Here is a 26245-nt window from a genome sequence, read left to right on the forward strand (position 1 = left end):
ACTTTAAGAACAAATAACAAGGTTAACGCCTAGATATAAACCACCTTTTGAATTGTAATATTCTGACTGTCAGTGATCAATCACCTGGCCTAGATATGTCAGTGAACAAAAACAAATGGGCCAGATATGTGATGTCATCAGTGATGCCATCAATGCCAGGTATGATGTCATCAGTGATGTCATCAATGGCATTTGTGATGTCATCTTTGATGTCCTGTGTGTTAGTCTTAGCAGTGCACGGTGGTGGCGTGAGTTATGGTTGCTTAAATTACAATAACTGATGAATTTTTGAGGTTTTTCAGTTTTTCGGTTTTACTTGTAACCATAACGCCCCATTAACAAAGATTTTACATTGATTTTCATAGGTTTTTATTAGTGCAACCTAACCATAACGTCCATTTAACAAAACATTTTCATTGAATATATATATATATGAGCATTATATATTTTTACCAACGCACCAAGTAGTTCTCGTATTTTTAGATAAGACTTTATCATTACGTTGCATAAGAAAAAACCTCTGAAATACATTGAAGAGACATTATTTTCATCATAATAAGGTTTGTTGGGATAAAATCCATAAACCAGTGCAAAGCAATACAAGTATACATAGTTCAATATAATAAAATGCAATGTTCATAATCACAGTAAAACACTTGTTAGTTAAAATCAGAAAACATTCAATAAACACATATTAAAATTAGGCATCCACTATGCGTTTGCTTCTATATCATGCCTTCCTCAGAAATTGTAGGAAACACCAGGCAACGACTATGGGTTCAGCTCGCAGTAAAAAAATAGTGCAGGTTGGCATCGATTAAAATTAGCTTCTCTCAACAGTGATTGTTCGTTTCCTGATGTCATCATAGCATGGACAAAACAAAATAAAATGTAACAGATCTTTTACAGCACCACAGCCTGGACAGGCTAAAGACTGCTCATAGCCCTGCCAATTCCTCGTGTTATCGCTTAGTAGCATAAGGTTAAAGTGGGCCCTAGTCAATGCCCAACGATCTACAGGTTTGTTGCTGTGCAACAGATAAGGCTGAATTACATCCGGTTTCGTGAGTAGCATATGTTTTCTGTTTGACTCAAGAGAGAGTCCAGTAGATTCACGTTTTATTGAGAATAAAGATGGAAAGGCCCTCTTGTACATGTTACTCTCTACTGCAGTTAGCAAATCGTCTCAGCACTGCAGTCTTGGGGCATTCAGCTGTCTCAGACAAACAGAAATGAAATTCAGACATGGTACTTTGTGTCAGAGGGAGCCTGAGAGTAAACCTTTGATAAATTCCTAAGACAAGCTAGCCCTTGGGTTAGAAAATATTCCAAGCCAGTGTGTAAGTGGCGCTGCATGCCAATCATCCCTAATACGGGGTATGCCTAGTTCTGTGTGCAGAGCATAATTCAGAGCAGAACTAGAGAGCCCTAATAACTTTTTCAGGAAATGATTGTCAATGGACGCTAAGTTTTTATTCACCCGCAGTGCTGCCCCTTAGTTGGTAGCCTCAGTGGGAAATGGTTGTTAAAAGTTTCCTGTACAACCATGAAATCCACTATTAACTTCCAATGTTGGACGTGCATACAGAAGTAATCAATGGTTGATGACACCTAGGTTTTTGTAAATGTCATCTTGCCAGGAACATCAGAATGCGTGTTTCTGTTCAGTGAGCGCAATTCCCATTCTATGAACCACATGCTCACTTGTAGCCCGCTGGGACACATCCGGTCATCAGACATCTGCGGGCATGCAATCCCATATGCCAAGTCCGTACCCAAGTCAACAAGGTCAGTTGGAATCCCATTGCTCATACAGGTGATCTTGAATAAAACACTTGAGCAAATCTTTCAGTGCCCTGAACCGAATTGCTTCTCTGGTGTGGGGGCTATTATAGAAGTTAACCAACAATAATGTAACTCCCAGCTCAGGGATCGTGGTGAAATATTGAATACAGGAGATGTTAGCTTCCCTTGCCCAGATACGGGAGTTCATGGATGATTTAATCAAAATCACTATCCCCCTTCATAAACACGACCTCTTTTGTTCTTATGTGCCAGGATGGAAAGTGAAACAAATCCATCCATCCATACAGGTTCTAAGGCCCAAGTGTCCTGTAAGAAATTATGTCATATAGATTCATGTATGCCACTACGTCCATTCTCTCGAATTTAGACACAGCCCCGCTATTTTCCAGCTGAGAATGATAACCACCTGCTCTGAGGAGTGGGCAGGCAGCTCACTAGCTGGGTGAGGAGCCAACTCTGACACCAAGGGGCTTGGAGTTCCTGCATCAGAAGCCCCTAGTCAGTCCAGTTCTTCCATACCTGACAGGGTGCAAAATGCAAAAACGGTTCGATGTAATAACTGCACCACCCCTATTCCATGTGCCCCTTACACAAGCGCTAGACTACGGGAATTTCCAATACTCATTTGACTCAATAGACTCATCCTTACAGGTAGGTGAGCATTTCCAATCATTTATGAATATAGTTTATGGCATTTCAGTTCTGCATACTAAAGTATAATAATTCAAGGTTTTCTCTATATAGGATTGGAACTCTGAATTTTCAACATAAGATCAAGTGTGATCATTTGACATTGAGATCTCAAATTTAAGAGCTATAGGGAGTGTACATGGGGTAAGCACCGATTATAGTAACACTGTTTAACAAAGCACTAATAAGATTTAAGACACACGTATACCTTTATTTTGGCAACTCACATTTTGGTAATATTGGGATGGCTTCACAAGGTGTTTGGGTACAAAATTCTTATTTTGGAGTAACTAACCATGCATGAAGTTTATATATTGCAGTCTAATTGTTTTTATGATGACTTAGTTTAATTTAATTTGATAATGAATACATTAGTGGATCTAATTGTGGAATACGGATAATAACTGTCTATTTTTGTTGATCAAACAGAGATATTTTGATTGAGACAATAATTTGTGGTCTTAAATTTATGTTTTTTTCTTTAAACACTGATTGAAATTCTTGATTATGCCGTGAATTTTCCATCATCCTGACCTGACATGTGACACAATATGGTATAGTTTTTGAAAAATGTATATATTGAATGAATATGTAATTTTGTACAGCCTTGAGAACGACCGGTGGTCGAAACACGTGTCAGCTGTGTTTTTCTCTAGAAGAATTAAAAACATTCATATTGAAGGAACACTTGGAGTGACTTTATGAATAATGATGTGGGACTTGTAAAAATGTAAAACTTAGATCAAGTGTATGGTGTGAGCGCAATATATCCACCCGAGTACAATCTTTTCTGCTACTTACTACAAGCTCTGTGGGAAGCTTTAGGGAAGATTATTACTTGCTGCCGACCTTTCTTTTAGGTTTTAAGAGTGGTAAATAGCGCACGCAATACAATAGCGATCCCACAAAGAAACCACTAGCATGATAATGAAGACGCTCGAGTAGTATAGGCTAAATAATTGCACCAGATCAAAATTCAATAATTATTTGGGACAAGATCTGTGGTTTAGACAAGGCCGCCAATTTGCACAAAGAGTCTCAAGTAGGAAGAGCACTCGGGCAATCATAACATCACTGAAGATTACCTAGTGTGACTGAGGAGACCATTGTCAGAGCGGGAGCCTGGCATTTATAATTCCATCGCTTGAGTGGTTGATGAAGTATTCGAAAGAGGATGGGCTACAATCTAGCTGCGTCCCTGTAGAGGGATTTATCTCCAGGGTGAAGTATCGGGAAACAGGTTGAATCAACTATGTCTATAGGAACCAAGACTCTAGTAACAGATATAGAAAGAGGACTGTCGATGATATGGCCTTGGACCAGACAGTGTAGTACTTATTCCTCCATGAACAACAAAAGAGGACTTAAGCACTATGACCATTAGAGATCCAGCTATTTATACCAGACAGAGACCATGAGGCTAGTGTTTCCCTTCTACCCAAATAAACATGGACTACATCACAGGATCGATATGACAAGCGTTTCAGCACAGTGTGAAACCCTGTTCAATGATTAAAACGGTGAGTGGGGTTTAAAATGCTTGTCGTTAGCGAACTCCGACACAACCTATAACAATATAAGCATGCAAATGATCACGCTGTGAGATCGCAATATTTGTTTATTGACAGCGATAGAACCATTGGCGTTGCACGCTACCACCATGGAATTTGGTTATTCAATACACCAGTAAAATTAAGACGGTGATTGTGTAGACGTCATTATTGGGAAAGAACACTTTTGATTGCCTATGAAAATGCAGTGCCCCGTTAGGATATTAGGAACGAGACGAGCACCAGCGAGTATCCACATTAGGATTTTCTCCTGCTGTTTTTCCATCTAGATGGTGGCGTCGGATTCAAGCCGTGGCGACCGTTAGGCTGTTGTTTCAATGTTCATCTCCGTTCCAGATGACAATAGCTCCACAAATGTTACTGATTCAGAATCCGGTAAGCCATTGTGCTGGTGTATCGCTTTACTATTTTGTTGAGTTAGGCTTTAGCAGGGACCTTGATTTTACATAACATACTTAGCTATAACGAGATATTGGATTTCGTAAATGGTGCATTGCATCGCATTTCATGTCCCCATTGCTGCACCACCACAGCTTCCTATTAGAGCCCCAAGAAGTTACAGAGACATCTGTATCTGAGATGGGGGAATAGTTGTTCTAATTCAAATGAAAGCAACAGTAGAGACCAGTTATATTAGCATGCAAGTGGCCAAACCTTAATATAACTTTCTGCCTCATATTGGGGTTAATCCCCAAGGCAGAATATGACAGTGCTAACCCCCACATGTGGCACAGAGCATGTCTCTAGTAGAGTATATGCTTTTGATTAAGATTGTTGCAAATAAAATGTAAGTACATAGAATAGAGTTAAAATTCTGTGTTTGCGATATTCATGATTCTTGAACATATGGCACATTACAACCAGTGTTCCTATTGTTTCAGGAGAGAACTTTGGGTCCAGTGGAAGCAATCAGAGCTTCATATAGTACGGTGAAGTAAACGGAGCCCGCTTATGAATACAAGAAGTGGAATGGAAGCTGTGGATATTTCTGCTAATTGCACAGAATACACACTTGCCCCCTCATGAAATTCCAAGAATGTCAATATGATACCAGACACAAAGGAATTAAAGATGTTGGGTTTTTGTTTGTGTGGTCAAATTATGCAAATATTTGCAGACCCGCATACAGCAGACAATGCTAAAACAACCGGGCAGCACACACCCGCTGAAATTTGCGTAAACAGACCAAAAAAGCTAAATAGGGCCTCATTACACGTTAGGCGGTAAGGGTTTACCGGTACCGGTAAGGGCACCGGTACTGGTAAACCCTTACCACCTTACTGCGAGTTCCCTTTGAGGGACCCGACTTCAATGGCTGGTTTTACCAGCCGTTAAAGTAGGGTGCCGCAAAGGGACCTTGGAGCTAATTACGGTACCGCAATTTGCGGTACCGTAATTAACGCCTTCCCCATTCCCATTATGCCATATGGGGGCAAAAATGGGAATGGGGAAGTGCCTTGGTGAATGGGGAATTACTGCCCCTGCTCACCTTGAAGTAGGGCGGTAATTCCGCCATCCACCAAGGCGGACACGGTAAAATAACGGTGGCAACCATGGCGCTAATAGCGCCATGGTTACCGCCTACCGTGTAATGAGGCTCATAGAGTTTTTGTAGATGGCCCGTTAGTCTGTTCAAGCAGTATATAGTGCAAATTATACAGGTGTTGGCAAACTAGCAAATAGTGTCGATGCAGAGGAAAACCTATGAAAGGTGCCCAGGGCATGCCCGATGGGCTTTAGGGGCTGCCTTAGTCCATCTCCACGCCCTGGGCTGCATGACAGTCAAAGAGCAAGTGCAGGGAGTCTGACACCGGAGAGACCAGAGGCCGGGATAACACGGCCAAACCCCTCGAGCCTCTCGAGCCTGTCTCGCTCGCTCGGAAAGAAAAGCCGAGTTGGCAAGGGTTATTATTTTCCAAATGTTCAAGTTTCACTTTCGATATAACGCCGATTCCCAGCTCAATTGTGGTCTTTAATCCGTGTGGGCCAATGTTCCAGGTTTCCAAATTATCAAGTTATCACAGTTCTTCACTAACCAAAATAGTTAGACATACATTTACATGGGCCATTAGGGAATTTGAAGAATGGTGAGCAGTTAAGTCATCCACCAATGTGATTCTAAGACAATGTTGTCAGTCAAGTACTCTATGCTCAGTCAGCAACCAGGCAACTTGCTTACCAGAGCTTCGGAACTTCGAACGGCAGTCTCCTCGCCTAAACCAACTCCAACAGACCACAAGAGAACACTTTCCTCCCCACTTGCTTCCTGTGCAGTGTTCTGCTCTGGAATGGGTGTTCAGTAGCGAGGTACAGCAGGCAGGTTGCAGGCTCCTCCTCCTCCTCACCAGCAATGGCAATGGAAATGGTAGAAACACTCAGGGAGAGCCACAAGAGACCACTTCCCCCCCCACTTGCTTACCGCGCAGTGCTCCATGCTGGGATGTTAGTTATATAGAGAGGAACAGCAGGCAGGTAGCCGGCTTCTCCTCCACACCAGAAAAGGCAATGGAAACAGTACAAACACTCGGGGAGAGCCACAAGAGAACACTTTCCTCCCCACTTGCTTTTGTTAAATTGCTCTAGTACAATCCTTTGTAATTCCATAGAATAAACTTTGTTAAAGACCAAGGGACAATTCAAGTGGGCACGGTTTAAATAAAACACAGGCAAGACCACTTTGATAAATACAGTTGTAGTTACGCTTCTGGTATACAAACCTTTGAAATTCACAGAGAATATTTTAGTTGATGGTACTATATGAAACCAAAAAACACTGATATTTGCCAGTTATGGTCAGCAAAGCAACAATAACTTGCCCCACACCATGCACTGGTTATGACACCACATACATCTCAGATGACATTCATGTACCAAAAATAACCACATAGGAAATAAGACAGCTAAGTAAAACCATTAGGACTCTAGAAAGCTTATGTTGAATGTTTGTTGTTGTTTTGTTTGAAAACCCAAACCATAAAACAACCACAAAAGACCATACACAAAGTTTATTTTGAGGAGACTCATTTCCATGTTAATAAGCTAGATGTAGCAAGTTTACTGAAATAAATAGATAAAATAAGGTAGCAGGGAATGTATGTCATAGTGCCGATCACATAGTATTTCAAGGGTAATAAGAACGGTGCCAAAATAAGTGCTGTGGACAGTTGGAAACCAATGTAGGGATTTCAAGCTGTGGAAGTGGTGTTACTTTCACAAACTGAAATGTTGAGAGGGGGCACCTAATCATGCTGTTTGAGATACAGCCTGTGAGTAACAATCGACCTATACATTACATCAGTGTGGGGCAACTTTACCCCCTCCATGTTTTTCGTTGCATTCTGGGACCAGTAATCCTGCAAAATTAAAAGAAAAGACAAAACCTCAAACACAAAGGATAAAAAAGTACTAGGTGGGCTACAACTTAGCATGAATCTTATTCGTAACTCTATGCCAGAAGAGGTTCTCAGCTGAAGTTCTTTTGTAACAGAGGGCTGGTATTGGGATGTACAAGCTATTTGTATTTTGTATTGTATTCAGTAAAGTCTGCAGAAGCATCAAGGTTGAACCGTCTCAAGTATGATGAACAAAGCAGCATAAACGATGCTAATGTTGTCTCTCCATGCAGGACAAAATATGATACTACTAGTATTACTTCGGGTAAACTTCATTTTCACAGTCTACACATCCTCGTCACTGTACTTATCTTGAAGGCCCCACCTCCCTTACAGGATCCATTCTTGTGTTTGTACTCCCTGCTTCTCCTTACCTGGAAGTATATGACTTTTACTTATCCACAATGCTCTGTTTTTTTCCCAATCCAGATAATGTGTTCTTCCACTCCCAGAGTGGATACAGAGTTATGTCAGTACTTGCACAAGATAGAATAGTATTAGGGGTAATGGGAATTGTTGGTAAGTAATCAGAGCATTATCTCAGTCTCTTTCTTACTTGTCCCACTACTTACCGCTGAGGTGTACCCAGGTTGCTTACTGTGGAAGGCAACCAATGACACACCCATACACATTGAGTGTTGCTGCCCCCATCACCATTTTATTATAACAATGAGTACACCTGGTAATTCATTAAATCACATCTGTGAGCACTCCTACCTTACATGAACGATATTTGGGGCTGTCGACAATCAATCTGTAATGTACAATCAACTTATTTGGATTTGCCATGCCACAGGCTGATCTCAGCTGCACCTGCTCTCCCAAGGGCAACCCGGACTCTTCATAAGCCATTGAGATAAACAACATAATCCATCGTCTTAGCACCACTGCTGAATCCCTGCTGCAACAAAAATCACCAGCATGCTGTCCGACCTTCTGATGTGCCTTGTCCTATGTAGGCATTTCAGGACCACTTGCTTTACATCAGTGTAGTGCCATGCGTTTTACTCTGCGGTCTTGGGATTCAGACTTTGACATCATTTTGGGGAGAAACCTCGGGTCACATCTCAGAACAAAAGAATCTGGTTGTATCCTAAGAAAAGGAGGTTTAAACAACAAGTTCCCAATTTCCCCCCTGGCTATGGGCTGAAGTGAAGGCAATCAGGAATGCTGGCGCCAAAGTCAGGAATTTAGTGTCTAATAATTAATTTGGTTCATAAAGGAAACCCTAAAGTAAACAAAGTACCATAGGGAGATGCCAAGAACGTGCATCCTTGTATGACCGAAGCCTGGAGGTCGTCATACGCGTCATGGATCTGATCACCAGAACATCCCTTTCAATGTTCCCCTCTAATCTACATTTCAGTGCTTTGAGAGTGTCCCACTGGGTGCTCGGGGAAGAAACAGCTAACCCTCTGTGTACCCCATCCTGGAGGAACTGTATAACAACTGCTATTCCACATTGGCGAGGGGAGGTATTAGTCATTGCACACCATGTACAAGATACCCAATGCCTACTATGTGCATACAAAGTGGCTGTACGTTTGGATTCCAGAAATGTCTCTGCAACTTATTCTAGCATTCCTAAGGCAAAAACCTTCCTCTCGGCCACTTCGAAAAATATCCCATATCTTCTGACTCTGAAGCTGCAGTAGAGTGGGAAACCATCCCCTTTCTAGGCCAGTAGGGAACAACCACAATCACTTGAGACTTCCCGCTCTGATCTTCCTGACAACTCTGGGAATCAGGGGTATGGGAGAAAAGAATAAACAACTTCTGAGGCCATTTGGAGGTCAACATATCCACCCCGTCTGTTGGAAACCTTCAGCAGAACAAGTCAACCTTTGCTGATATTGGGGAAGCAAACATATTTCTCTTGAGGCCTGGTGACCTTCTGCACATTTTCCAAAAGGTTATCCTTGATAGCGAAGATTCCGAGGAACACAGGAAGAGTATGCTGAGACTGTCTGCATCTACATTGCCGCCCCCCCTCCCAGATGTATACATCTTCCAAGGATGACAGATGATTCTCCTCCCAGTTCCTTATCTCCCAAGACATGTAATTGAGGGTCCTCTGTCCAGATCCTCCCTGTTGGTTTATTTACTTCATGAGTGTGGAATTATCTGTACTGACTAGAACTGAAAGGCCCATTACCCCCAGATAAAATTCTCTCAGGGCTCTGCCGAATGTTGCCAAATCTCTGCATCTCATGGAGTTGCCCGGATCATTCTGGCTCCACGCTTCACAAAATTATATCAATTCAAGACTGCTGCCATCTGTGGTAAGTTTGGTCTTTAAGGGAGAGTGTATGGCAATCCCCTTCCTTGGATCCCCATGTGTAACCACCATCCCAAAACCTTTCTTAAACCCTGCTTTTTGGGAATCAGAAACTTGGAGTGCTGAGAAGATGGGACACCAGGGGCCTAAGGTGAAGCAGAATCCCAAGAAGAAAGAATACACAAGAGTCCATATGCCCCCGAATAATCACAAGCTCCACCGCATATACCCAATTCTTCACCAGAGCCTTGAACAACACCGCCTGGAGGCGTGTAGCCCCCTCCAGTATAGGAAAGAACTTCCCTTAACGGGTACAAAACTGAGCCCCTGTAACTGTAAATATTTGGGACAAAACTAGCTGGGACTAAGGATTATGTCAGTTCAGGAGAACTCCCACTCTTGTAATGTCAGTCCAGAACAAATACCCTTCCATAACAGAAGCAATGTATTTTGTTGGCCGAAGACCAACCACCTCATATGTCAGTATTAGTAAATGCAGACTCACAAACATGAGCAAAGTGCAGCCATTTTGATGGGATTAGAATTCACCATTTTGTCTAATTTTCGCTTCTTGCTTTCTGTTTAAACTGCTTTGCTGTAAACTTATTCTATTCTGCTATTTTATTGTTGCTCATGCATAGAGCAAGGCCACGAGATACATGTTGAAACACAACGCGGGCAATCCAGACTGCAATGCCCGGTCCCTTCCCTCACAAGTCCTTGGAAGTAAGCAACAAGGCATTTAATCATTACGCAGGCGCCAGTTAGTCTCGCAGATGTGGTAGAAATGGTAGAAAACGAACAATTAATTGCTTGAATTATGCTCTCTTTTACGGCCCTCCTTCACTGAGCCCTGTAGAGCCCTGGAGAGCAAGTTGACCCCTAGCACAGGAGTAGAACGTAGAAGATAGCGAGGCCTGGAATGTGTCTCTCCCCTGCACGGAGCTTGCTTGAAAGAACAGGAGCAGGGTGTTCTCTAAAACAAAGAATCATGTCTGTGAGCCCATAAAATTGCAAACTGTTGCTAAATGAATGTCTGAAGGTGTCATATTCGTCACAATTGTCAATCATCGAATCCATTTAAAAAGAAATACATTATGGGCGGTTTTGAATATGTCATTACTGATAGCAAGATGGTTGCTATGTATATGTATATATGTAACTGTTGTAAAATTCTCGCTCTCTTGCATCCCTCGGGGTCTGGAGACACATGTTGCGGGACGTGAGACCCAGTTGGCCAACTGAGACTATTTGTTTTGCAATAAACCCTAGCTTTTGGGAATACAACCTTGTGTCTGGCGTATCAGTTTGTGTGTGGTGATTGTGCCTTGTTTCCATATGTGAGCGTCCCCTAGGGGCCCCATCAGTAACACCTGGTACATACCCTGATGGTGGGCCTGCGTTATCTCCCTTTGGCTGCTTTGACCAACCAATCATCCAATTAGGAGAATATCTATATTCCTTCTAGTTGTAGTCAATCCACTAGCTTCATATATTATGGAAGATTTCAAACGCATGGAAAGAAAATGTTAAGCTTTACCAAATCATGTTATTTTAACAGTCCACTTTCTGAATTATGAACTGTATTGTTTTTACTTGAGGCCGACGATGACCCTTGTTTAAAAACATTTTCTATTTTTTTAAATGTATTGTGTCATATGTTGAGGTAAATGATGAAAACCAAATAAAGGATTTATGTAACTATTTATTTATCATAAAAACTAATTGAACAGTCTCTAAGCCAAACGGCATCACCTGAAAGTGATTATACCTCCCCTTCAATGTAAATCTGAGAATAGTCCTCTGCCAAAGCCCAATAGCCACATCATAAAAAACAATGTGCATGCCTAGTGACTCTAACAACTCTCCCTTCAATACTGAGAGAATCATTTTCTTTAAAGTTTCCATCCTGCTTTATTCCCCCTTTATAAACACATTCAGAGCTTTGAGGTCCAAAATCGATTTTAAGTTATTTTAAGGCGTTAGAACTAGGGAAGCTTTGGAGTAGAAGCAATTAGCCTTTTGTTCCAGGGAACTCACACAATGCCTCTCTTTTCTAGATGTTTCTGTATGGCCTTCGTCGTGGCTGCCTTCTTTATCTTGTCTCTTGGCGTAGGAGTCATCTTCATGCCTGACTGTTCTGGATGGGCTACGAACTATGTCTGGTACTACTAACTATGTCTGGTACCCCGACTGTACAGTCTGATTTATCCAGGCACTTGCAGAACACTTTTATTGTGTTCTGAAAAACACCAGAGTCTTCCATTCACCATCCCACATTAGATATTACAACTCTATTCTTTGATGGGGGACTTCAGTTTTCTTGTCTGGGCTGCAATCCCAATGCCGTGCGTGATCTGGTCTTGCCTCCAGCTGACTGGATATAGCTCATGGGACCTGAGGGCTTGTGATTGTAAATTAAAGCGGACCCCTTTTTCCTCAGCTTGTCTCTCCACTTATCAGCCCAGAAGACATTATGGACTTGGTGCTCCAAAGAATCCCAAACAGTGTACTCCACTGACAGAGAATGCTTAGGGCTGTGGCCTTTTGAGACCCCTTTGTCCTCCAGTCTCTGAGATGGATGTGCCGTCTCGCCATAATGCCTGCTCTCATAGCTTTAGCAGGACCTTGCTGCCACGATAGGCCAAATCAGAGAGGAGCTCTACCTCCTTCTGCATGTCTGTCAAAATAGAGCACAGTCTACTCCGTCCTCCATCGCATTGATTCATTTCTTCAATCCAGTGAAAACCATCTCCGCTGGGTAGGCCCCATAGATGTTGGCCCTGTTGAGCCAAATGAGCACCTGTATGGACTTTCTTCATGGATATATTTGCTTTCTTGCCTACATGATTCCTTACTGCTGCTTCCTATATTGCCAGAGAGGATGTCCACACAGGACTGACTAGAATGCTATAGGCATGTGCAGTCTGGGAGAAAATACTATGTTCCCTTGAAAAGGAACAGCTTGGCCACAAAACGAGTCATTGTGATATATTCAGGTTCCCTCCATTTCATCAAAATCTTGTCTTTAATGTCCAAAATTAAAGGAGGACCATCATGGAAGTTTGTTTATATTGACAGACCCTTGGTCATGCAGAGCCTTCTGGAGTCAAGGATTTAGAAAAAGGCCATACGTTCTCAACAGTGTGCCAGAACTACCTCCACTTTCTCCCCATACAATAGTTTGCCATGGTATCCTTCGTATCATCGGAGGCTGAGGACATATAGGAGGAAAAGGAGATAGGGTCTATAGATGAGGATGCAGAACACAAGGTGTTCCCTGCCTTCTTTTTCTTTGTGTCCCCATGTCAAAGAATGACCTGCTTTACAATGTCCATTGTTTCTTTTTGGGATTGACAAAATGTCTGTTCTAATGTATTCTTCCCTTTTTTATGTCCTCTTCTTTCAGTAATGAAGGTATCTGTGCCAGAATCCTCCAGCTCCTTCTTTTTGTCTTTGCGTTTCTACCCGCTTGTCCAAGCAGCAAGCAGCAAAACAAATATGACATAAGGACTGAGACATGCACTGTCAACCTCTGCAGACTTGATAGCTCATGAGCCTACAGGATAATGCTTCCGACAGATACAGATGCAGCTGCTGGAGACATGGCAACCTACGTTGCTGTGTCTCCTTTCAGTGCTGAGGCTGTGCCTATGTGCATCGGCATGCATGCATCAGTACTTCCACTGAAGCCACCCGCCACCTCACAGGCCATGGATGTGCAAGGCCACGGCCTCTGACCTGGTCTCTCTTTTTCTTACCTTTTGTGCTGGGCTTGGACTGACATCCAGCCCAGGGTCACTGATTCCTGGCACTAGGACCTGCCTGTGCCATACCACCTAATGGCTTCAAACATGGGTTAAGTGCACTTTGAAGCTGTGTGGCCATGATTCCAGCTGCTCCTGGGCTTTCTGGTTGCTGGGAGCCCCAATCCAGTGGCTCCAAGGGCATGGTGAGTCCATCTTGCCCTGCCCTCCTAGCCCAGGGAGTTTGGTGACACCTACAGGGCTTCCTTAACCTCCAGTGAAGTGCTTGGTTTCAATGCTGTTGGCAGAGTGCCAGGTCCAAAGCAGTTAACTCCTCTGTTCCTAGGGGATGGCTAGGAGACAGTGTCATCCAATGGCTCAGTTGCCTTCTATCTTCAACCCACTGTTGGAGACTTTGGAATGGACTGCATAGATGAATTAGTGTCTTCTTGAAAGTCCACAGACAAAGGAGTTTGAGGAGATCCCTTCCTTATAAGGGTAGATTGTCACTGGGGATTGAACAAAAGCAAGCATGTTGCAAGGAGTCATGGGGAATCAAAGAAGATAGCATAATGGCTCTTGTCTCAGTGGGAGCAGTGCAGACAGCCCGGCTAGCCATGAATATGCATCGCCTTGACATCACTGACCTAAGTTAACAGGGTTGACATTTATATCATATCAAGTTGTGGCTTTAACAAATGTGTGCTCTTATCAGTCAACATGCCATAACCAAATATTGCTTATTCTGAAAGATCAGCCTGCCACTATACTGATAAGGCAGAGGTGCAGATGTTGAACTGGCTCCTCTTGCTGCAGTAAAATGAGGTCTCAGCAGCTGCCAGGAACGCATATGTGACCTTCAAACCTGCTCTGTGCTACTGAAGAGATCAGGGAACTGGTGCAGAAAGGTACATGAATGTGGTATGTTTTTGGCATGGAGCTTTATGAAATGGGGTGTGGGGGTCTGATTGACAGACTCCCCATTCAGAAACAGCATTACCAGCATCATTTTATATTAATACAAATTTAAAAAAGCTAGGGCTATAACAACCTTCGTTCACAACGTCATTAACACTTATTATGGAAGTGTTCTGCTTCCTAATATCATGGTGAACTGTAACCTTACAGTCAGCTGGTAAATACGGACATGAATCACATTTTCCAGCCTCTTATTAACAACTGTGGCGTGCCTTTTTTGAAAGATCATATATTTAATAGATAATAATGATCAGAGGCACAGTAAGTCACCTGCTCTTAGGAAACCATAAACAGTGGTCAGTGTTATTATTATCATTAATATTATTATTATTATTTCTCGCTCTCTGTGTCAGATCTCCACCAGTGCTACACAGTGAAATCCATTTGACTGCACAGTCAATTACAATCGCACAGGGCAAAGGTGATATTCAAATCAGCGCCCCATGTCCCATCTCTTCGCCTTTAATGGTTTAGAACGGATGTCCCTTTGGACTGCACACTTCATTAAAATATATGCATCACCTTCCTGCCGCTGCTCAGGGTACACCTTTGCTGGTGTACGTGAGGAATTTCACAAGCGCAGGCCAAAGGTTACAATTCTGCCTTAATGAACAAATCGCGTCATTTTTCATGGTGGACAGACTGGCTTGTCACTGGGGGTCATAGTTATGTTCGAATGTCATCTGAGTGTACTATTTCTCGCAGCAAACTTACTTTCGCATGTAGGCAGTTTCAAATCTCTTGACTAAATAACTCCAGAGGATAATGCAACCCAGAATAATTGGAGACGAACAGAGGAATAGCTCCAATTGCTGAGTCACTGATGTAGTAAGAATATTAATTTGAATAGCTTGAAAATGGGAAGAGCCATATGATAGGACAGAAGCAATGCCTTGTACGTCTGAGCTTGCTAATCCGCAGCCATTCTTGTTCGTCCCGCTTCCCCGTACTGCGGCAAGTTCCACCCCAACCTTGTGCCGTTTCTTGAGTTTGCTTGTTGTTGAAAGGGCACCATCTTGGGGCCAGATTACAAAAACATTTTTTACTGGTGCAAGTGCAATTTTGCATCATATCAACAGCCTTAAACTACCTTCTCGTGTTAGTTGAGGTCCTTGATCCACAACCACCTGCAATGCTGACCACCTGCAACACTGACTGCCATCAAGCCTCGAGCGACTTCATCAAGCCACAGTCGATGAAGGAACCCGGGATGACTCGGCCAGTGCTTCAGAACCACCGATCAGCACCGAGACAACGATTCCTGACCCCTATTTGCCGTGAAGGACAGCCTGCAGCCGTTCGCTAAGATTCGCTCACCGAACCGTCTTGTCACCTGATACCCATGACTGACTCCCGTCTCGAGCTCTGTCGCAGAAGCCTGAAAAGCACCCTGAAGCTGACTGGACACTTTTGAGCACTAAGAACAACTATAGCAAGAGGTACATTTTGGTTCGGCCGCCTAGACCTTCCAGAAAGGTCCCTAGAGGCATTGAAAGACCCTTTCTCCCTGTTTGCTGAAGCCAAGTATCCTTTAAAAAAAGTACTGTGGTTATTAACCATACCAACTACCCTCCTTTCAGTATCTAGAGTGCATCCCTTTTCCAACTTAGAAGCTGTCTGGTCTCTGCATTCCTTTAAAGATTGCGTTGTATTTAGTAGTGTTATTAGATTGTCTGTTGTAATAATAATAAAGTACATATTTTTATGCAACCTTGACTGGACACTCCTATTGTCATTGGGTAATAATTGTATTTTCGCTGTGTCGGAAATAACAATGATCCACAACTTTCAGAGGAGATAGGCCTGCCGTTCCATCCACGTTACCAAAATTGGACAAGGAGGTTTATAATTTTAATTGTATGCTTGTTTGATCCAATCTGTTCAGATACATTCTGGTGTATGAGAGGTGTAATAGAAACCGATATTCATCCCTGGACCACTGGTACCCCAGAATTTGATTCATCACAACTTCCATGTATTGGCCCTCATTACGGTTTTGCCGTAATTTTTTCTGGACCAGCGAAATACAAGTTTGCCGGTGGGTGCCACACGGATCTCCTGGCAGGTCTGACCTGCCGGTAGATCAGGCCCTTACCAACATAGACATGCCTGACTCACCAGCACCGGTGGTGATACCGGTGCCGGTGATTCAGGCAATACCATCCCATGGAGTCCAAAGGACTCCATGGGAACGGAAATTTACCGGATCTCTGCTACCCATAATATCCCGTTATCGGGTGGCAGAGATGGTAAGGGCAGTTTGCCGGTATCCCGCCGGTAATACAGTAATACCGGCGGGATACCGGCAAACTCTTAATGAGGGCCACTGTCTTACTGCAACATGATTTCATTTTCTCTTGTCAGTGCTGTCACCTTCCTTTAATCTGGAAATTCGCATTAGCTTTTATGAGATGTTTATTCCTAGCACTTCCCGCACAGCTTTGAAGCAAAACGCATAATACTGTATTCATACTTGTGGCAGGCGCTTCACGCTCTTATTACATTTTACAGCTTATCTGGTGTTTGGCATTCCGGATGTAAAGGATTTTAGCACACTTACGGAAATCAAATAAAAATGACAGCTTATTAGGTTGCAGGACGTCGAGCCTTTCACAGTTGGAAATGTGGCAATTAATTCTTCTGCATATTTGAATATATTGCTTGAGACGCTCAGTGTAATCGTGATGGCCAGCATGCACCTCTGGATTTCTTTATGCCTTCACAGATACAGGCTTCAAGTAAATGTTATCACCTGCTCTGGCCTGCAATTGCATTAGGAGACCTCTTCCATGGAAACATACATTTCTAGCTGTGGTCAGCTTTCAGCCAAGAGCGAAAGTTGTGGTCGCTCTGACAAAAAACGATAAATGTCCTCACAAGATATGCGAAGAAGGCTAGGGTCCAAAAAAAGTATAATTACATGTTAGATGACAATAGGTTCAACTAAGTCTGCGAACAATTAAATGCCAAACAATAATGCATTTTTGGCAATATGCTTTCCCTCTGAATAGGGTTTTATGGAGGGGTAGGCGAGTGAGCAAAGTGGGCGAGGGGTGGGTGAGTAATTAGTGAAGTGAGAGCTTTAGTGGGTGAGTGAAAGAGGGTGTGATGAGTGGATGAGTAGTACACATTATGCTACGTCATGAAATCTCTATACTGAGGCAAATCATCACCTTTCTCAGAGCACCCTGGGTCGTGTGAACATTGTTATAGTAGCAATAACAGATGTTTTTAGTATTGCTTGAATCTGCATCATTTACTTGAAACAGGGCCTCTTTAGATTCACTCATGAAATATGAACCATTGGTGTTAATGTCTATGATAATATTTTCCTTCTTAACCTTCATATGTAAATTTGTACATTTTGGTAAATTTTGTATTCTTGATTCATTGTTCACAATTTTAAATGTTGTAAACTAAAATTGAAAAGTTGATTTAATCAGCTAAATCAATAAAAAAAAGTCTTCAAGTAAAGGGAAAAGTGGGGGGAGTGGAGGAAGAGAAAAAAGGGATAACAAGTGAAGGACACATGGAAAACCTAAACTAGTGGGAAAAATGCTAAGTGCATGAAGCTGAACAAATGGCGTAGGAAGCTTCAGCGTTGTCCGAAGAGAAAGACGAGTTTACGTAAGGGCAGTTTTTGACACACAATATAACTGATGTAGAGTGTGGCTGCATGATGGATTCGGGAGATGTTCAAACAACCCCTTGAAGAACGTCGGCTTTCATTCCTGTGAAGTATGTTTCATTTCGCTCACAAAACAAACTCCAGAATCTTCTTTAGTATGTGTGAGTGGATAGTTGAGTGGGTGACAATGCAAGTGAAGGAGCGGATTGGTGGATGTGTGTGAGATTGGCTGAGCCGGTTGGTGAGTGAGAGGCTCAGAGCAGGAATGTGTACACCACACACAAATCAAGTACAATCAGATCTAGGCATGTTTGGCCACATTTGCATAGGATGATGGACCAGTAAAAAGCTTATAGAGAACATCTGCCAATCAGAACAACATTTTGAAGACAGCACAATCAAATTCTAGCAAAATGTTTATGGGCCAGAAATTCGACAATGAAGGACAGGGTACCCCTTCAGAGACTCACATCTCTGACACTGACAACAATATTATCCGACAGTGATACAAGGTAATTTGAAGCAACAAAAAACAAAAATGTCTTGATCTTCCAAAGGAGCATACGTTCCAAAGTGCTAAATGAAGTATGTCCAAACCATGTGAAATGTGTTTACACATAACAGACACTTGTTATTGGGCAATGCTTTTTGCCCTGTAGTTTAGGTACACCTAAGATCCATTCATTTTGTGAGTTTGTTAAAATTCTCTTGTTAATATTTTAACTTATCTGTGTGACATTTTCCAAAGATGTTTTCAGGTCTGGAAAAATGCTGGACTGATTTGCTTTAAATATGAATCAAGTTAGGCACAATGCAGTGCCAATGTTCCCTTTGGTAGGTTGGTGCAAATCCGTCCAGTTACTTTTTTTTAGGTCGGTGGTGAACAGTGTGCATCCAGCATGTCATTTCTATTATATATCTCCAATGATCCATTGCAGCAACAGACCCTTTTCAGAAATGAAATAATGCAGTTATTTTCATCAATGTGAGCCGTTCTCATGGGAATTCTGCAGGAATTTTGCAGTAAATGTGTGGGAAATTCTGGTGATAACAAAAAAACATACTGCTAATATTGAATATGCCATCTTCGATGCTATGAAAAGAGGAACTTCAGTAATGCGGGTGGTGTGGGATATAGCATAAAAAAATTATGGAAATTCAGTGACCGTAAAGTGATGGTTTAAAGCAACAAAACCCTTCAAATTCAGCAATCCTTTGAAGCTGTGTCGCCTTAACTCTGGGTGCCCATAGCGCACCCCAACAGCACACTGATGACATGGCCAATGACATCACAGATGACATCACCTATGACACCACGTATTGCATCATTGATGGCATCACTTGAAACTTGAGCACACTGATGAAATCACAGTATACATCATGGGAAACTAACAGTCAGAGTAACACATTCTTTGGGTTTATTTTACACGTATGTGTAGGTCATGCTGATAGAAATGTAACATATCAGTGGACCCATTACAGGGGTAAAGTGGCCACTGAGAAAGCCCACAGGCCAGGGCTATTGGCTTTTTTAGGTGAAATAACTATTTAAAAGGGACGTCACGCATGCAATGCCAAGTCTAAAACCATACACATTCACCAGCTATGGTAAGCTATGCAGCCATAATTCGCACGCTCCCCATGCACTACCAGTACACATACACACACATTACAAAGGGCACAATCGATGATTCCACATATGACATCACCAAATACATCATATGTACATGCCACTTCACATTACCATACAAATGTTTGCACAATTAATTCAGCCCACACAATGGTTATGTTTTAGGAGGTTCTTCGTGTTTAGTGGCAGTAAGCAGAGGGTTTGACTTGTAGGTAGTGCACAGAGAACATGATATAAATTATAAACTTTAAGTGCTGTATATTTAGGCCTTAACTTGACACAATGGACTGAGGTAAATTTCCTTGGGATTTGCCTGAGCTAATGATGCACAAACATGGAACATATACGAAGAACACAAAGATAATTCCATGTGTATACAATTTATGTATATATTGTATTTCAATATTTGTTCAGTGCTGGCCTTACCCAGATTGTCTTGGAGCACTTCACAAGGTTCAAAGGTTGAAAAGGCGGAAGGTGAAACAGAAGTTACATAATGTTTTCAGTGTAGCTAGGAACATTAGGCTAGACAAGTGATAGCAGCAGAGGTGGAAGGGCACGATTATGTGTGGGAAAACAGGTATCTATAACCAGCACAAATCATATGTTCATGATCTGGACATTATATTCATTCCCTCATTCCCAAATGTTACCTGACTGTAGTTTTGCTTGCACCAATGTTCTAAGTATTGTCTCTACATCCAGAAAAGTGCAGTGTTTGATGCATGTTTAGCCATTGACTTCCAACTTTAACCTTACTAAGAGTTCTGCTAGGTTGACAGTTAAGATTCTGTTGCTGAGTACATAGTATATGGCATGCTCTGCGTCTATGATCCATGCTATAGCTACTGTCTCTGGCCATGTACTTTAAAGTTGATATTTTCTCACCAGAACCTCAGTAGACAGCTTGGCTTAGTATAGGCAGGTTTTGGGAAAACAGAGCCTGGTTTATATAAGTAGTCCACCTGGCACCCTGAAAATGCTGAATTTCCATATTAAAAACCAAATGCCATTTCTTTATGCTCACATCAGTTATGATTCTGATGCTTAAAAACGTCTGTTCATGATGGGGAAAATAGAAATGCAGTCATTATTTTACATGTTTTAATAAAGATTTTGTTTTGAAAATTACCATGTTGGTTTATTATATAACTAGTGGAAAAGCATGCGTAGACGGGCTAATGTGCGTGAAGGAAGAGGTTTTCAGAGTATAAAAATATTATGTGGTGTATTTTAACATAATTTAAGTTGATAGAAAAAATAAATTGGAAAGAATCTTGCTCCTTTTACGTTAATGTTAAAGGATATTTGTACCGCGCACTATCACCACCGGAGTGGTTCCATGGCGCCCTGGCAGCTCTGAAAAAAAGAGAAGGGGGGTTGAGTTAGTGGGAATAAGCTGGAAAAGTGCAAGAGAGCAGTGATGTGCTATTGGCGGCCTAAGCCCAGTGGGTCCGTTGGCTGGGTCGGCAGTGTTTTACGGTCGGTAGTCGTTGTGTAGTGTTGTGCAAGTCTATGTGTCTTGTTTTGTTGTTGAAGTGTAGTGAAGTTTGTGCGGATCTTTGTGCTGTAGGCTTGTGGTTGTATTTGGATAGAGTTTGAGAGGTGTATGCAGATGGGTGAAATTGTTAGTGGATTGGTTAATTGGCATTGCTGTCCTGAAGTGAGGCGCACATTTCCATCTTCTCTCCAGGTGGGGTGGGCGAGCATTTCTGCATCTCTGTCCTGATCTAGGCCGTCCAATACTCAGTCCCTTTCACACATGGCCTCCACTCCCATTCATAACCTTACCCAAGCTCGGCCTCCGCCACCTACGTGACACCTGTTTGTATGTGGGGCAGGCAGGCATATGTGAGTCCCATCAAATCTGGCTCAGAGATCATTCCCAATTTAGTCGGTGTGTGGCAATGACTAGTCAAGGCTACTCCATCCATATGTGTCGTGTGGTGGCATTCATCATCTTATTCAGTTGTTTTTGCACACTGTCGTTCCAGCCCTTTTGCAACGTGGCACTTGCCAGTGTTTGCATTACCTCCAGGGGTGGTACCTGTCTTCATTCACACCTCATACAGTCAGTGTACATGCCAATGTTCACAACTTAGTTCAAGTGTGGTAAGTGCTAACATTCACACAATTCTATACAAGTATGATACCTGGTAGCAATTATGGGGCGGGTGAGGTTGTTGGCTGGAGTTGGCTAGGGATGCTGATTTCTGTCCTTATGGGTGTTGCTTGTGTTCTATTTGACTTCGCTTTGTCTCTCTTGTTGTGGCGAGAGTTTCTCTGGTTGGTTATGGGTGTTGTCAGTGTCCTCTTAAATTTAGTCATCCTTTTCTTTGCGTTTCCACTTTCAGTTGTTTCGTTTTATTCAGTTTGAATCTGTGTTGTTGAAGAGCCAGGTTTTTAGTAATTTTCTGAATTGTAGGTGATCGTTGGTGTTTCTTATTTATAGGAGTAGTAACCTCAAACAAAATCTAACAGAATCCGTGAAAGGTTCAACAATGTACATACGGCCAATTTTTGTGTCTGCTCCTCATTCTCTCGGATTCCACTTACGGGTTTTGGATTCACACATATAATATTGAGGGATGTCAGAGTAATACAATTCATGTGCAGCATGATTTGATGTAGACATTATATCAAAAACTAAAGTAAATTGAAGTCAAATAAAGTTTAAAAATTACATGAAGAATAATATTGATATAATAACGCATATCAAGACACATTATAATGAATAATTACATAATATATAAGTACATTAAACAAAAGTAATTTATTTTGTTAGAGAAATAGTGCTTAATCAGATGAATTTCTGTTTATATGTTTTTTTAAATGTATATATTTTCTTAAAGTATGCTGTTAAAGTGGAATCCCTCTCTTGGGCCTTTTCTGCAGCTATGTGTATGTTATCATTTTTTAAATATACATTTTGTTCACCTGGAAGATAAACTTGAAGATGTATTGTTGCATGGGTAAGGCAACAGCTCCCTCTAGCGGTGATAACATGAAACACACATTTTGTTTGCCTGGAAGATGAACTTTAAGTCTTATTGTTGTATACGTAAGGCAAAAGCTCCCTTTAGCAGTGATAACACGTAAAGCGGGCAGGACAGTTCAGACAAATATACATCTGTCCTGCATTATATAGTATGATTTATATACAGTGCTCCATAACTGGATATTATTAACATTTTTAAAAGGCAAACATTCACAAATAAAAGTCCATTGCTTTGTGACAATAACTGGAAAAGAATGTGTTAAAGTGCCAAAAATACAAACTGGGTGTAAATCCCAAAATGGCACTCAGCTGTAGTGTGTGATCCTGGACCACGCTTTCACTCTGATAGTGCCTTACCTGTAAACATTTACATCCCTAAATATTTCAAAATTGTGATTCCCTAAGTGTTAATTAGGTCTCATGGTTTGTTATTTAAAAAAGCCAAACTCATGTTTTAACGGGCTGCAGTGTTGGATGGGGAGGTGGCACGTGGTACGACAGTATTAGCATCAGTGTCAGTAGTGGTGCTGTCAGTGCCCACAACTGCTGGGGTCAAGGAAGTCTGGCCGCTGGGTGCAGCTGGCATGCTGGGCTGGTGTCAGAGCAGGGATCTTCCAGCGGATGCCTTGACTGAAAGTGCAGGGGTGGTGGCTGAAGTGCTACTGGTTGGTGTTGCCCCTCAATGTTCCCAGTGACATGTGCCATTGACCCTGATGTACTGGCATGGTTTCATCACCATGGCTGGCCAGTGAACCTGTTGGGTGATGAATGATATGCAGTCACTCATCATGTGGACAGGTACATGGCATAGCAGATCAAGGCTAATGGGGATAGGGTGGGTTCATGTACAGGACTATGACCACTCAACCCTTAGTACATGTGGCCTCTGAAGTGCATACCCTGTGCAGGATGTGGGAGGTGAATTTTGTTTTGCATGGTCTATGCTGATAAAGCCATCTTTTGGATTGCTCTGTGGAGTCAGCAGGTTACTGTACTATCACAGGCAGGGTATTTGGCCAAGGGCTACATACAGCATTGGTGAGTTTGGACTAGGGCAAGGAGACATGCACGCCCTCATTGGCAGATGCACTTCCCAAATGACATTTACATGGGCAAGTTATTGGCAATGGTGTTTTCAATGAGGGTAGATTGCTTTTTGGATATTGTGGGAATGTACGTGGCAGAAGGGTATTCAGATTGCAACATCGCCATGGGCTGCACAGAAAGATGCATCTCCAGATAGCATAAGGTCACGTAAGCATAGATGTAACAGTACTATTCTATCTTCAAAGTGATTTTGACTTGGTGTCACATATTGGATGGCAAATGCATGCTGTTACCCTAGCATTTGTCACATTGCTTTTTGAGCGGAGTATGGCCTCGCCAATGTGGCCATCTAATTCAGCATCCTGGCACAGGCCTAGGCTACAGAATCTGGTCATGCCTTCACATTACAGAGATGGCATTCCTACTCACCATGCGCGGGTTGACTGGCTGGCCCAATCCCTGCTCCTCCAATTCCATCGATGCCTGCCATGTGGAGGACACTGCTGGCCTTTTCCTCCCAGGGTGTGAGTGTGAGTGACTTGGCTGTGCCACTGCCTTTGGGGGATGACTATATAGCTGTTCTATAGAGAATAGGGCCCATGCCCTGTCCTTCAGGTCAATCTACTTCTTTTAGAGGTCTTTGCTTTCCTGGCTAAAGTGCCAACTGCTACCACCTTCTCTTGTATCTGTTTCCAGACAACATGTGTCCCCTGGAAAGGAGTTTCATTCACTGTTTGCTGTGCAGCTAGCTCTTCAGCATAGCTGACACATTTTTTCACAAGGACCCAGAGCTATGTCGCACGGAATATGGGTTTTCTAACCAGCATTTCCGGCGCTTTCTCTTTGCCTTTGTCACCTGGCATGTGTGACAAGTTCAGCAATCTGCACTTTTACAAATAGAAAAGAGTGGACACCACCATGGTAAGGAGTAAGTATATCTCAATCAAAAGTCATAAAGGGTATTTGGTGCATGCCAGAGACCACAGTGTACAGTGTAAAATATACTAACTCAACCAGGCTGAAAGGAATGCCTCCAAACCTGACTGGACCTTGTAAGTGAATGTTGCAACACATTAGTTGACATGTTACAATATATGACACGTGATCCTTGGTAGAAGGATGCCAAAATAATTTAATGTAGCTTCATCTTCTTCAGCACCTGAGAGCCAGACAATCTTGGCCAATGTTTTGTGGACCTAGTTGTTCCTTCATCAGAGCAATGTCTGAAGAGTAGAAGAGCTGAAAAGAACTTTTGATAATCTGATTCCTGCGGTACCTGATTAAACGGAAACATGAAAAATCAGCATGTACATGTGTTATGTCTGTGAGTAGCAGCTAAGAAGGGACCATAGGAGCAGTGGTACTCAATCGTCTACTGCTTCTGTGGGTCCCTTCTTAGCTGCTGTGTGAGGACATTGTCACACAGGGATAGGAACTTCATTGAAACTGGGGTGGGAGGTTTACCAGGATGGACACTTGTGCCATTCCTACCCGAGAAGGGCACAGTGGCAGTTCAGAGGGTCCCAATTCCTGTCCCCTTCCCCTACCGTCTGTTAATATCGGAATGGTATCACTTTGTATCGCCCCATACCTCTGCAAACAAATTCTTGGCAGTCTTATTTCTTTCATTGCATGCAACCTCGAGCCCCACATATCCAGGCAGACCACCCGCATGAACAGGTTCTATGTGATTTTAATGAATTGCAAAATAAAGAATGCAATTTTACCAAAACAAAAACAAAAAGAAAAAAGACAGAATTGTTTTTTAGGGGGGGTCCCTACAAGCACCCCATTTCCCCATGTTTAAAACCCTAGCCCAACCCCCTCCCTACCAGTATCTTTTTAAAAAAAACAGTATTTCTTAATTGTTTTCGTTCAAAAGGCATTCTTTATTTTCTTTTCGTTAAAATCACTGGATACCCATGAACATAGCCCATCAAAGCCTTCAAGCCGAAAGATACAGCTAGCAGCATTCTCTACACCGACAGAAGAGAGAAACTGCGAGCGAAGAGGCAGAAAATCCCAGCAGCTGAAGGAAATGCAGCTCTCTTCCGAAAATCAGTGGTGCACACCACACTAAGGCAACAGATACCTTGAAGGAGAATCATATCGCTGTGTTGCGGAGTGGCTTACTAGAAGAATTAACACTTATCTCGGAATTTGCTGCAACACAACATCCAAACTTGAACTCGGATATTCCTCAATGTTTGTCGCCATTGTTGCAACCTGGTAGCCAATTATGGGGATAAGTGGTAGGGCTTAGCACCCTTTTACTAAATGCACTCCTTTGTAATGGCTCATGGGCAGGGATGACAGAATCAAGTTGGTCTGGGCCAGAAAATTAATGGGTACATGTGAAGAGGGACAGGAAACAGAAAGGTGTGAGTTATTCCGGTGGGGTCAAAGGCGGGGGAGGTGTCAGACCAAGAGATCAGTAGGACGAAGGTAGATGCACTGAAGTGTGGAGGAAAGGTGTGGGAT

This window comes from Ambystoma mexicanum, chromosome 3p (genome assembly GCF_040938575.1).
Source record: "Ambystoma mexicanum isolate Mex_15411 chromosome 3p, UKY_AmexF1_1, whole genome shotgun sequence".
In the NCBI taxonomy this organism is placed as follows: Eukaryota; Metazoa; Chordata; class Amphibia; order Caudata; family Ambystomatidae; genus Ambystoma; species Ambystoma mexicanum.